The 12427-nt window shown below is 39.6% G+C and overlaps 1 pseudogene; it reads left to right on the forward strand.

Moving 5' to 3' along the window:
* The first annotated feature begins 519 nt into the window (after window positions 1–519).
* Window positions 520–7689, forward strand: LOC110742157 (annotated as a pseudogene).
* The last annotated feature ends 4738 nt before the right edge of the window (window positions 7690–12427 follow it).

Here is a 12427-nt window from a genome sequence, read left to right on the forward strand (position 1 = left end):
TGGTTTCACAACTCCACTAATGACCATGATAAAAATCCCTTTCCAAGAAGAATGTACTTCCACTTATACACCCAGCACCTTCAATGAAATAAGTCCACGAATTCCTGAACTATGCATCTCAACTCTCTAAGAATTCTTCCAATTCCCAAATTCTATGAAATAAAAATGCTTTTGATCATACAAAATCTACATCTAAAAAAAATTCGGGACAACAACACATATATAACCAATGTGCACGTGACTTGAAAACATTGTCTTCTCCTAGGGACGTTAAAACCAAAGATAGGTTGGGCACAGTGGCTCACATCTGTAATCCCAGCACTTTGGGAGGCTGAGGCAGGTGGATCATCTGAGGTCTGGAGTTTAAGACCAGCCTGGCCAACATGGTGACACCCCGTCTCTACTAAAAATACAAAATATTAGCTGGGTGTGGTGGCGGGCACCTGTAATCCCAGCTACTCGGGAGGCTGAGGCAGGAGAATCGCTTGAACCCAGGAGGCAGAGGTTACAGTGAGCCAAGATAGCGCCATTGCACTCCAGCCTGGGCAACCAGAGCCAAACTCCATCTCAAAAAACAAAACAAAACAAAACAAAAACAAAACAAAGATAGTATGGACAGTGTTGTGTCCTGGGAAAGCTTATTTTCATGATAAACTCAAAGTAAAATGATTAATTCCTGGGACATAGAATAGATATGAAACAACATTCATGTTTGTACAGGTGTTTTCTTGAATTGTAACCATTAACTATAATACCTGTTTAGGGTTATCCTAATGACTGACTTCATACTTTAAGTCCTTTATCTCTTTCTAACCACATTCTCAACAAGGTATTATGTTGAATAATAACTTATTTTTCTTTCATTGAAAACGTGGTCTGATTTCCTGTCTTTGACTTAAACTCCCATAATGTAAAAAATCCAAATCAGGTACTAAGAAAATGCACAAATGAAAAATGTTTTAATATTGTTATGGGAATTTGTTATACATCCAAATCATATTATATCATCAGAAATCATAATAATACCATTATAGTGTGCAATTATGTGCTTCAGTGGCAACTTATCATGTGTTTACTATAATTATACCATTCGACTAATTACAGCAATCATGCCATTTAGTGGCTGAATTCTTAGCTCTGAATTCCATTGATTGGGTGGACTTTATAATTCTGTGAGGTTTTGTGCCTTGAATTTGATGAATGTAGGACTCGAATTTTGTGTTGCTAGCTTAAAAAAAAAATTCAGCAATAATTTCGAGGTTTGGGGATGAATATGTTTATCATTTATCAAAATGTCCAAAGGAGGGCAAATTGCTGTTTTTCCATCACAAGCCTGAGCCCTAAAGGAGAGTGGGCTGTTAGACTAAGTCCTTGTCTGCAGAGCAGAGGCTCATGTCTGCATCACGCAGGAGCCAAAGGGTTAAAGTGAACTGACTGGTTGCTGAACTGAAAAGAGAAGTTGGTTACTTAGTAAAATTAGTCAATCAGTTTGACTTTTTTTCATTCCATTGATCACTTGCTAAACTAAATGGATTAGATGGACAAATTTTATTTGTTAGCACTGTACAGCTAAGAGTCCAGAGAAGGACACTCAACAATCGTCAACACATCCTGCAAATAGAGGTTCAACTACAAAAATTAGTCCACATATCCAGTATTATCAAATGTCTATTTCATGCAATGCACTATGTTACCTTCTGAAAAAGGAACAAAGCCATTTCAGACACAAGTCCCATATTCACCCAGCATAACCTACCAAATAATCTTCTCATGTTTGTGAGGCTGGGAAAAGTTAGCCTTCCAAATGAAAATTACATAAAGTGCATCTTAAATTTCCTAATCAACTTGAGTGTTACTCTCCACGCTTACCTCTGAGAAGGAAGCTAAGAAATCATTTGGGTGGAGTTAGATCTTCTAATGGTAAAATCTTCTCTTGGTAACAGCTTCAGCAGGGTGGAGCGAAGTGAATCTTGCCAATGTTTTCGGGCCCAGATCTGCAATTTGAAAACTGTTAGCCTTTGGAAAACTCACTAAATGTTCAAGTCTCAATTTTCTTATCTCTAATGAGAGAATTAAAGGTAGCTACTCTGTAGGACTTTTGTGAGGTTTAAGGGAGAATACCAACACTTTTAAAAATCTATGTATCCAAATATATAGAACTTTTACCCTCTGGGTTTCAAGAGGAAAAACTTTAATAAGAAATTCACATTCTTCTCCTAAGAAAGATCTTAGATGTGATGCAACTGTTTGCAGGGACATGAATATCTACAACTTTCTAGAGATTTTCCCATTAGATTAATATATTGAAATAAGCAAAAGCTTTGACATTAACGGCTCTGCTGAGTTGTCTCTCTTTTTCAAAATCAGAATAACAGGATTAGATGATCACATAAAACTGCTTGGGGGCGAGTCCCTGATTCTGGTGGGTTCTTCCACTCAGGCTTCGTGAAGCGCTTCCGGGTCTGCACTGGCTGCAGCCCCTGGTGCGATGAGGACACTGAGGCCCAGAGAGGTTAAGTGACTCGGCCAAGATCAAACAGCTAGTAAGTAGTGGAGCCAGGACTCAAACCCAGTCTAGGAACCATGTCCACTTTGTTTCCTTCAGTCCCCTTTGTGGGACTGAGACACTGTGGTTTAATCTGGATCGACCTTGTGTGGAAGAGACAGCAGCAGGAATAGCAGCATTAGACCTGGCTCCAAAGCATTGCAGAGAAAGACAACAACCTGGTTCCCATTGGCAAATCAGCCTCAGAGCACTATGTTGATGAGGAAGAGGAGGATGATGAAGACAATGAGGGTAGTGAAGAGGACTTAGAGGATGATGAGGACATGCAGGACATGAACAAGATGAATGACTACAATTAGTCACCTGATGACAGAGAGATCAATGAAGTGGACATGGAAGGCAAAGAACAGAATCAGGACCAGTGGATGATCTAGGTAGACAAGGCAGAGTGCCCTCAGGGAGATTCCAGTCCAGCCCAACCTACGCTGCATCCCAACCCCCAACCCCTGCCCACAGAACAAGCTGATGGCCCCAGTGCCTGAAAGTGCCCTTGGGCACCTCCTCAGCTGCTACCAGGATCTGGTCTCCTTGGCCTCTCCCAGGCCATCAGTCTGCACTTGAAATCCACAGAGCCTGAGCCCACTCCACCTTCCTGGACAGAACCTCACCTCTTGGTTGCCAGGTCTGGTCTCTTTCTACGTTTCTTTAATAAAGACAAAGGAGTGATTTCCTCCCCACATCCACGCCCCCCCCCCAAAAAAAAACAACCTACTTGGAACTTGAAAGAAGATCTTAGGAAGAGTATCAGATATTTACCACTAATCAAAATTTGATAAACACCCTGAGAGCACAAGAGAATGTCATCTCATATCAACTTTAATATCTGGTATTTAGTTTTCAATTTTTATTTCCAAGTTGCACTAGATCATTAATTAGTTATGAAGCAATTGAGTCTTATCATAATACCCTAGAAAGAAACAAGTGTAGGAGAATGCAGCACAGCCATATCTTTTTAATTTGGTGGTGAAGTATTAATAATGAATAATAATTGACATTAATGGGTACTCATAAAATAGTTATTATTTTAGCATGTTCTGAATAAAACTTATAATGTATTCCATTCGATTATTCTGTATTACTATTCAAGAGCAGCACAAATTATGAAACTGTGTCCTGCATATTTATTTGTTTCTTTTGGCTACTCTTGTCCTCTTAAGAGCTCATTTTTATTGGGACTAAGTTTTTACTCAGCTGTCATAAGCATCCAAAAACCCTTCAAGGAGCAATTCAGAGTGGCTTTAGACAGCTATCTTTAGACTATGATCATGTTTTTCTGCCGAGTTTGTAAAATAATAATTCCCAAATGACAATAATGATTGCAATAGCCCAGCTATTCTATAAGCCACAGAACTGTGATAAAACAAAAACAATGAAATAGTACTTCCTCCAATATATCAAGCATGAGCTTGCTTTCATTGCCCAGGAAGTCATTTGAACCTTGTTTATGCAACAATAAAAGATTATTGAATCCTGCTTTGCGTGTGTATAGCTCGAGTCAAACATCAGTTGGAGCAGTCAGTTCCTGGAATGTCTTCAGTGGAAGACACCTGAGCCCTCACTTGCTCATGTATCCCCCACCACTGCCTGGGTGTTTCTCCCCTCGAGGTGTGATCAGCATCTGCCTGCACGCTTCCCTTGAACACTTCCCAAAGATGTGTCCAGCTGGTTGCTTTCTAAGTTTGAAGGCTTATGAAAGTCCTTAAAAATGGTTCCTAGACTGGACCTTATTCTAGATGTGGCTTGACAGGTGTAGAATATCGTTGCCTTTCTTTCAGCCAAACGATTCATTCTTGTTAGTGTAGCCTGAAAATGCATTTGTGGGTTTTGCTAACGATGTTATTGTCTTCCAGGGTGTCTGTAATCATCCCTAAATGTAGAGGACCTTTCCTTGTTTTGAAAAACAGTGACATGTTTGTGCACCTAAATCACTCATCATTACATTGCTTGGTACACGATGAGGGTCAATCATACTGATCTACAAAGTTGGGTCATTTTTTTCCCTTGAGTAAAATTTTCATTGTTTGTTTCTTTCATTAGGGGTATGGAATATCAGGTGTTAAGTTTAGTCAGCCCAGGATTTGATTTCTGGTTTATCTGTTGAGTAGCTAACTATGGGTAATTTACAAGCTTCCCATACTCCTTGCATTTTTTACTTAAAAAATGGATAAATTAGTTTGTGTCTCAAAGGATTGTTGCAATGAAGAAAATTGATAATGAATGTAAAGTGCTTACCGCAATACCTAGGGCATAATAGTTACATAATAAAAGCTGTAATTGCTTCTTTTTCAATTATTCTGGTAGCTTCCAGAGAAAATCAATTTCTTTATACCCAATCTCTGTTCCTATCCTATATTTTTCATGTATTTTGTTCTTTTTCTCTGAATCCTTAGAGTATCTCGTTATCTATTTCATTGATTTAGCTTTTTCTTTATGCCAGTTTGGATCTCTTGCTATCCAGTGCAGGCTTTAATTCTGCTTTTGTAATTTTGGTTTCCTTGAAAGCGATATGGCCTGTATCTCTGAGTTTATGTTTTCACCTCTGCTGGTATTTGCATCTCATTCTGTTATGTTTTCCATTTTCACTTGTTCTCTTGCAGAAAAAGAGACTTTCTGCTTCTTTGTCACAGGAGCCTCCCTTCTCGATTCTAGCAGGAGATGTAATTCTTAAACGTTTTTGTTCTAGTTTCTATAGTAAACACTTTTGCTACCAGAAGTTTCCTTTCTTGAGATTTTAAAAGCTCCATGTTCATTTTCACTTTACTTATTTCCGAAGAAGCAATCAGTCAACCTATGGTATTTGTCAATAGAATGAAAAAAGGGAGTCCCTTAGGCTTCACTGACCTGCTATGCAAAGGCCTGCACCAGGGATTGCCAAACTTTGTCTGTAAAGGGCCAGAGAGGAAATATTTTAGTCTTTGCTGTTGTGATTATTCATCTCTGCTGATGGAGCATGAAAGCAACCAAAACATGTAAACGAGTGGGCATGGCTCTATCCAGATAAAACTTTATTTGCAAAAACAAGCAGCAGGCCAGACCTGCTCCCGGTTATAGTTCACTGACCCCTGGTCTTGACTGTCAGTTCCTTGAAGGCGAGGAGCCTTTCTGTTTCGTTCACTTCTGTGTCTGAAGCACCCAGGACAGTTCCTAGCTCATCTGAGACCTCAGTAAATACTGATTGAGCAGCTGAATTATTATGATGAGTAGCTGGAAGAGGGAATATGCACTTCCCCTGGCCCTATTTCCTCCATCGTCTTGTGTGGATCCGCTGAAATATCTCAGGGTAGGGTCTGTCTTTCCCCTTGTGGCTGACTTTAGTTGTATTGCAATGGCTAGTTGCATGTGTCAACTGGGCTTGACCAGCTGTTTGGCCAAACACTAGTCTAGATGTTGCTGTGAAGGTGTATTTTAGACATGATTATATTTAAAGCATTCGACTTTAAGTGAATCAGATTATCCTCCATTATGTAGGTAGACCTTATTTATTTGGTTGAAGGCCTTAAGAGCAAAGACTGTGGTCTCTCAAAGAAAAAGACATTCTGCTGCAACAGGGAAATTCCACAGAGTTTCTAATTTTCAAACTCATGACTGCAGCATCCAATCTTACCTGAATTTCCAGACTGCCAACTTGCCCTGAAGATTTCCAACTTATCATCCCCTCAAACTGGATGAATCAATTTTTTTAAAAAAAATATGTATACATATATATATGTCATCTATGTATCTGTCATCTATCTATCCATCATTTATCTATCTATCCATGTGTCCTATCTATCTATCTGCCTATCATCTGTCTACTTACCACCTACCTACCTATTATTGGTTCTGTTTCTCCAGATAACTTTTATACATATATTGATGGAATACATGAAATAACACGTCCTCAGTCTGCACTGTGAAGGGCCTGCTTTTGTCTCTGACACCCCTCTCCTTACTTCCATCAATGAGGCCCACACCAGATGCAGGTCCATACTAGATGTGCATGATCTGTCAGGATTCTCCCTGCCCCATTCATTGCCTTACCAAAGCTGCAGTCTCCAGTGAATGTAGACATAGAGCAGTGTGCAACAGATGGCGCAGGGGAAAGGAGGGGAGCCCTTCTGCAGCATGGGACCATATGTGCCAAGGGCAGGCTTGCTCTGTTTTATCTTTTCTTTGCATTCCCTTTTTCTTTCTTCATGGTTCTGTAAAAAGGCCAGAAAGAGAAGCAGAAGGGCCTCCTAGAGAAGTGCCCAGAGCTGGGCTTGGAGGAACATCCCTGTCAGCCCCAGAACTCCCTCTTCCAGCATATCCAGCCTGCTTGGCTGGGTTCTGCAGGTTAGTAGTGCTCAATGGTCCAACTCATATTCAACTCAGGAGAGAGAGCTTGGGGGCCACACTTGGGCAACCATCCTAGGCCATGTCTCCAATCTAGCTTTCACCAGAGAAGCATGAATTCTATAGATTATTAAGCACTGACTTGGCCGCCAAAAAAAAAAAAATGTGTATATATATATAGTATTCTCATTTGGAAACCAGTTCTTTTAAGGAATCCTAAAGAGAAGGAGGACCTCCTAACACTTGAGGAAGCCTTCTACAATGTTCTCAGACAAGGAAATTTATCTCCGATCTGGAATCTTCTAATTATCCTGCTTGCTTTTCCGTAATAGTAATGCTCACAACTTTTGTACACATACCCTAACTAGAAGGCTCTGTGAGAGAGATAAATGTCAAAGCATCCCGTTTTATTTACCATCATCTAATAGGTGCCTATCATAGTCCCTGCCTTTGGTAGTAATTGCTATATGAGTACTTATAGTACTTATATGCTATCTAAGTCATTTCTGAATGAATGGATGCATATTTGGCTATGTGGATGGTTCTACTAGGATCTTTCTTTCTGGTAGCATAGTAATTAAGGACATGATGGTACATTTCCATTATTTATTTAAAATGCAACCAGGAGTTAGTGTGATGTAAAAAAGTAGGTAGTTTCTTGAGCATAACCTTCTTCATCTCCTTTTGGAAAACTGGAGTGTTTGCCTGAGTCTAGAGTTTCACCCCTATCTATCTCACTCACCTATTCATTCTTTTTTTTTTTTTTCTTTGGTATTTTCTGTAGTGACAGAGTCTTGCCATGTTGCCCAGGCTGGTATTGAACTCTTGGGCTCAAACAATTCTCCGGCCTCATCCTCCTAAAGTGTTGGGATTACAAGTGTGAGCCACCATGCCCGGCCTCCCTCTGGTTTCCTGAGGGTGTGTCTATGTTCATGTCTTCAAATCTTCCTGATACGCTGCGATAGACCCAGTCTGAGCATAGGCGTAATTTCTTTGAAGCAATCTAATACTCCTTTACGCTCACTCCTGTGGACTTTAGTTTCCTCTGACTCATGTTTTCCTCTATATCCACTCTCAGGATTATTCACCTACACATTCAAGACACAATAATAAAGAACTGTAAAGCTTTCTTTGTGCTTCATTTAACACTATTTCATCAGCCCCAAGCACTGAATCTATCTCTATCTCCTTTGCTCCACTTTTTCTGCTTCAAATATAGCTTTCAAAATAGTTTTGCTCACAGAATTTTTGCCAAACTTGCTAAATGTTTCCTGGGATTTACCATCTGGTATACGCTTTGGAGTGAGGAGGAAAAAAAAAAAAAACTTTGGGGAAATATGCAATAGGATTACGATTTAGGAGGATAAGGCATAAGTTCCATTTGCCGTTGTGCACAAGGTCCAGTGAGTGACAAAGACCCCCAAGGTCGTGGAAACGACAGGATTTGGAAGCCAGCATGAATAGCAGTAATCTAGAAAGCCTGGTATATCTTTTTGCTACCTCAGCTGATCTAGCATTCTAAGTGAGCAAGTAGGAATTATGGGAGGGGATTGGAAGGGAAGGTTACTTTGAAAGGAAGCATCTCTTCCAACCACCCATTCTGCTCAGACTACAACTTCTTTTCATTTTAGAAAAGCATTTCTCTTATTCTGTAGCACATGTATGGCTATAAACAATTAATAACATAGTTTACATTAATTTTGTGCATTTGATGGTTGCAAACTGAAGTATATGCTTTTTGCAAGATGGTGTATTATTTGCTATTGCTGCATGACAAATAACCACCAAGTTAGTGGCTTACAGCAACACCAATTGCTGTCTCACAGTTTCCATGAGTCAGGCATCTGGGAATGGGTTACCTGGGCTCTCTGTTCACTTCTCACCAGGTTGAAACCAAGGTGTCAGCTGAACTGTGTCCCTTTCTTATAGTCATGCTCACAGTTTCATTCTCAGCTCACAGGGTTGTTGGCAGTATGCATTTCCTTTAGTTGTGTGTTTGAGGTTTCTCCTTTCCTGCTGGTCTTCTCCCAAGACCTTGTTCAGCTAGTAGCTGCCTGAAGTTTGTTGCCATGTGGACCCCATAGGCAGTTTACAACATGGCTGTTTGCTTTCTTCGTTAAGTAGAACGGCTTCTGCTGCTACTTCTTGTCACTTTTAAGGGCTCAGCTGCCTTGATCAGTCCCACCCAGATGATCTTCCTTTTGATTAACTCAGTGCAAGCTGATTAGGGATGGAATCACTGGAGTGGCATCCATCATATTTACTGGTACTGCCTATCCTCAAGTGGAGGGTATTACATAGGGTATATATACCAGGGGCTGGGAATCTTAGGATGCACCTTAGAATTCTGCCTGCCTCAGGTAACAAAAAGGGGGAAAACAAGATACAGGTCTGATGGGGAAAGCTGATAGGTTTCATCTTGCAAGCCTGGACATGGCTGCCTGGAGAAGGATCGTGAGACTATACCAAGGGCTAGAAGGGAAAGTGCAGCAGGGACTGATGGGAGGTGTTACCTGACCCACACTTGTCTGTTTTGGTCAATGGTATCAACCTATGGATGTCCTCTTGGGAAATACAAACTCCAGAGGAATGGAGTCAGTACCCAGAGGTGGAGAGGTCAGGGTTTCACACTCATTTAGACAAATACAAAGAAGTTTACCATGATTACAACACTTTCACATAAGACTGGGTTATGAGTTGCAGTAATTTTGATTTGTTACAGCTTATTCCTTTTAAGGAAAGATATATTTAACAGTCCATGTTAAGTCAGACATTGTGGCTTGTGCCTGTAGTCCCAGCTACTCGAGAGGGTGAAGTAGGATTACTTGAGCCTAGGAGTTCAAGGTTGCAGTGAGCTATGATCACATCTCTGCACTGAGCTACAGAATGAGACCCTGTCTCTAAAAACAAAAAAAAATTAATTTTAAAAAATTCTATTTTAAGCAATTTGATAGCCATGGGATCTTTTGCACCATCTGGTCTGAGTTGTGTGCAAGAAAAGAAAGAAGGCAGTTAATCTATAATAAAAGGTTAGTAATTAAAAGTGAAGAGGTCTTCTCTCTGGTGTCATTTACTCTTTCACAACATTTTACAAAACAAGGAAAACTTAGGAAGAGGGTTAATTTATCATCAGTGAATGAAAGGTTACAGCTGCTGGCTGCATGACTCAGATCTCACAATCACATTCCTTCAAGCCTCAAAATAATTTAACGTTCCAACAGCTTCAATTTGATGAATTTATTTTCACAAAGGGCATCACTTCAGTCTCCGCCCCCATCATTATGTCTTCTTTTTCTGACTCTGACCCACTTGCCTCCCTCTGATGAGGACCCCTGTGATTATACCGGCCCATGCAAATAGTTCAGGATCACCTCCCTTACTTAAAGTCAGCTGATTACAGACTTTAACCACAACTACAAAATACCTTTTGCTATACCAAAATAGCAGCACCTAGATTGGTGTTTGATTGGATAACTGGAAACTGTAGCCTAACTGCATTGACTTGTAAAACTGAACATCACAGATGGGATGAACAAAATACAAACTTATTTAAAGGTATTGCAGGATTTTTAAGATTATGTACTTTATCAGCTGTGACTCTTACAACTGTGGCCACGGGTGAGTGGCCCTGAATTCTTCTGATGCCATTCAATTGTATTGATGCTGTAACAGAATGAACAGGGACACTGATCAATGAGAGAAGAAGAGCATTTCCGGGAAAGGCAGAAGCTCCTGAGACCCTAGAATTCGCTGTCAAGGCACCGAAGACTCATTCACATACCCCAGAATGGGTAGAAGAGAGGAAGGGAAACAGAGATGAGAGGGAGCTGAAGGCAAACTTCACCCAACTTGCCATTTTGTAAAGGTTTGTTCCTCCTTCTGTTGCCTTATCCTACTTCACCCTGAATTTTATTTATTTTGGTCTTAGCTCAAAATGCAACATGAGGCTGTCATCAGAAATTTAATACATTAGCATTCAACGTCTTCTGAAATGTACTGCCTGAAAATCACAAGGAAAATGAGGAGAACAATGATTTTGCCTCCCCTCTACCGAGCAATTAAATGTGATGAATATGTCATACGTAATGGTGAATGTTGGAATTAATAAGCTGAAATGTCGATGCATGACTATTTGTATACTTGACATCTCATAATTACATCATTTATCATAAAAAATCTGGCAATCTTAAATAGAGAGCATTTATAATTAATTTTCTTGCCCTGGAAAGTCCAATTCATTCAACAGTCAAAAAGAGTCAGTGTTAATTTCTTTTCTATCAGCCGCAGGCCACAAGTTAATATATTAAAATCAGAACATTTACAATAACAGACTAATTAAATTATTTCCTCTACCGCAGCAGAAAAATGCATGGTTCTTATGCTGATAATCAGTCACCACAATAAACGCCATTTAATTCTTCTTGAAAGTCAAATTCTTCCTAATGGCAATTTTAAACTGTCAAGTGGGTTGAGAAATTCAGTTTGTTTGAGTAATAAAGAATGTTGACTTTTGCATATCATTATTGTTAATATTCTTTAAGAGAGACTAGTAGGAAACTCATTCAAATAATATTTGCCAATAAATTAGTTTGAGTCATCAACAAATGAATGAAACAGACAAAAGTTATCTCAGTTCTACAGAATAATGAGTGCAGATTTTGAAATGTTTGTGCTGATACACTTTCTCTGACAAATATGATCCAGTAAACAAGGTACATATTTCAAAATAGAAACACAGGGCATGACAGCTTTCCAGTTGAGGGCAAGATCTGGGTCACCAGAAGCAAGAGAAGAAATGTGAGTATTTCTTCTGAATGTTCTGAATGTTCAAAACTCGTTCTGAATGTTCAAAAATACCACAAAAGAAAATAAGTTGTCTAGAATAGTTGTTCTGAAAACATAAGCAGGAAAAAATTATGACCAAGATGTTGTCTATGGATCAAAGATGTCTAGATGTGTTATAAAAAGAAAAGGGTGAGTGTGTCAAGAGGCTGATTTTATGTCTAATAAGGAGATATATCTAATGTAAATGACGAGTTAATGAGTGCAGCACACCAACATGGCACATGTATACATATGTAACAAACCTGCACGTTGTGCACATGTACCCTAGAACTTAAAGTATAATTTTAAAAAATGACCTAATGACACAAATCTATTTCAGGTCCCCCAAAAGGAAAGAGAATATATATTTTGGTGGCTCTGGTTTAAGATCCAAAAACTTTCAGGTTATCTCATCACTCTCTGGTAGAAAACAAATGTACCAGATAATTTTGAGGCTACACTGAAAACATTTTCTTCATAAAGATGTAAAAGGCTCATCAGAGAAGATGGCTTTTTTTTTTTTTTTTTTTAAACTGAGTTTCATTCTTGTTGCCCAGGCTGGAGCGCAGGCTGCTGTGCAATGGCGCGATCTCGGCTCACCACAACCTCTGCCTCCTGGGTTCAAGTGATTCTCCTTCCTTAGCCTCCCCCCGCGTAGCTGGGATTACAGACATGCACCACCATACCCGGCTAATTTTTGTATTTTTATTAGAGACAGGGTTT

Source organism: Papio anubis, chromosome X (genome assembly GCF_008728515.1).
Source record: "Papio anubis isolate 15944 chromosome X, Panubis1.0, whole genome shotgun sequence".
Taxonomy (NCBI): Eukaryota; Metazoa; Chordata; class Mammalia; order Primates; family Cercopithecidae; genus Papio; species Papio anubis.